Source organism: Dinoponera quadriceps, unplaced genomic scaffold, assembly GCF_001313825.1.
Source record: "Dinoponera quadriceps isolate SergipeBrazil2010 unplaced genomic scaffold, ASM131382v1 scaffold3386, whole genome shotgun sequence".
In the NCBI taxonomy this organism is placed as follows: domain Eukaryota; kingdom Metazoa; phylum Arthropoda; class Insecta; order Hymenoptera; family Formicidae; genus Dinoponera; species Dinoponera quadriceps.
In genome coordinates, this window is record NW_014557714.1 from 1,162,503 (window position 1) to 1,165,024 (window position 2,522).

Sequence of the window (2,522 nt, forward strand, 5' to 3'; positions counted from 1 at the left end):
GGCCATAAAGGGGATAAAAAAGTATGCGGCAATTATAGAGGTATCACCCTGTTCAACGTAGCCCATAAAGTATTTCCGGGAATATTATATGCCAGGCTTGTAGTTTATGCGGAAGAGATCCTGGGCAAATGCCAGTGTGGCTTCAGAAACAATAGATCGATAATAAATCACCTAACAACTCTTAGGTTGATTCATGACAAATACTTTGTGCACAACATACAACTACATAACTTATATGTAGACTTGAAACAGGCTTTTGATAGAGTGGATAGAGCCCAGATGCTGAAACACCTAACTCTTCTAGGTACACCACACAAACTTGTAAGGCTAATAAGAATCACTCAGGACGATTTTAAGACAAGGATGAGACAAAATGAACTGTCGGACGCCTTTGAAGTGGAATTCAGAATCAAACAAGGAGATGCCCTCTCCACGGTTCTTTTCAATCTCACCTTGGAGGCAATTATAAGAAAAACACAGCTTGAAGGCTTTACAAACATAAATCGATACAAGTTTGCGCTTATGCGGATGATATTGCTATTCTCAACCGAAATGTAAAGCAACTGAAAAATATTTTATCGGAAATAAAAACAAACAGCGCTAAATTTGGACTGCATACAAATTAAGAGAAGACCAATTATATGGAGTGTGTAAGAACGGAAAGCAAACAGGAATACATACAGATGGATTTGAAAAAAACAATTTCCGTACCTTCAATAGTGATCAATAGTGTAGATCAATAGTGAACACAAATGAATACAAATGAATGGCGAACACAAATAATGACACAAATAAAGAAATAAAAGCTGGAATCCAAGCAGGCAATAGATGCTACCATGGATTTAAGAATCTAATAAAAAGCAAGATATTTAATAAAGCTACCAAGCTAAAAATATATAAAACAGTCACACGACCGGTAGTGACGTATGGAGCAGAGACCTGGACAATGAGCAAAGCGGATGAGAATATCCTAAGGATATTTGAAAGAAAAGTACTGAAACAGATATTTAGTCCTACGTTAGACTTAGACGGAACCTGGAGAATCAAAATGAAGCATGAGTTTGGGGAACTGATGGAAGGAGAAGACATAGTCCGATTTGTGAAAGCGCAAAAGATTGTTTGGCTAGGACATGTAAACAGAATGGATGACTCTAGAGGACCAAAAAAAATGACGAACTCCAATGGGGAGGAAGAGGAGAGGACGACCCAGGGAAGGATGGCTCGAGGATGTGGAGAAGAACCTGCGGACGCTGGGGGTGAGGGGAGGGCGTCGGATAGGGATGAGTGGAAGGACATTGTTGTAGTTGCCAAAACCCACAAATGGTTGTAGAGCAGTAGATGATGATGATATTTATTTGAGACTTTGAAAAAAAATAATTTACACACACATACACACATCATTTTGAATTTGTAAATTCTGACTTCAGATTCGTAATCAGCGACTCCGAAAATATCATATTTAGAAAAATTTCATCGAAAAATAAAATGTATGGTTCAAAGAATTAAACTCCAAAAACACTAACTTTAAGTTACCGTATCTTTTAAACAATTGATTTTAGGAATTTTGGTCACTGGAGACTTTGTGATCAGTACCACCCAAACTATAACATTGTATCGATTTCAGCCCATTTGACCAAAGCCACTTTTTTTCTACAAAATGTGCGGGGTCTTTTCTTTCAGCTATTGTCAAGCGCATCATAGATATAATGACGCCAACGGTTTTGAAACAGAGCGATTGTGAGTTACGTGGCTCACCCGGCGTCTTGGAGCGACAAGGGGAAGTAAGTAGGCACAGCTCTTGAAAACCGTCTCGAGAGTAAAAGTAATGCTGAGCATTTTGAGGGGTTTGCACCATTAGTATTTCTGTAATTTAAGTACTCAAAATCATCAGGCATTAGTAATAAAATTACTGAGATAGAGCAATTTATGACACTGACTAGTCAATAATACTTTTCTGTAAGGTATTCGTCAGCAACGGACACTGAGTAACAGTATATAACATAAATATGTTTTAAGCGATACAGATAATTTAGAGATTCGAATAGAGTTATAACTTCATATTGCGATCAATCTCCCAACAAGTTTCCGTGGTGTAGTGGTTATCACATCCGCCTAACACGCGGAAGGTCCCCGGTTCGATCCCGGGCGGAAACATATTTTTTTACTTTGCCTAAGTAAAAATATTTGAACTTGTGAAAAGTCGATAAAATTTAACGTTACTACAGATATACGAATTAATCGAGTACGAAATTCTTTTGTAGACTATTTATACTATATATTGATTTTATATTAATAATAATATATTTAAAATATAATATATTTAACCCTTTGCACTCGAGGGCTCCGGAGCGGAGCCATTTAAAATTTGTCTTCAAACTCTTCAAACTCAAATGCAAATAGCAAGAGCGGAATATCCTATACACAATAGTTTTTACGATTTGTCTTTGTCCTTATGTTATGAACTGAAAGTTATTTGCATTGTCTCCATAGCGGAGCCCTCGAGTTTGAAGACAAATTTTAAA

The 2,522-nt window shown here is 37.1% G+C and overlaps 1 non-coding gene across 1 annotated transcript; it reads left to right on the forward strand.

Moving 5' to 3' along the window:
* Positions 1-2,081: 2,081 nt before the first annotated feature.
* Trnav-aac lies at positions 2,082-2,154 on the forward strand. The gene has a single exon. It is a non-coding gene; the product is annotated as a tRNA-Val (tRNA).
* Positions 2,155-2,522: the final 368 nt, after the last annotated feature.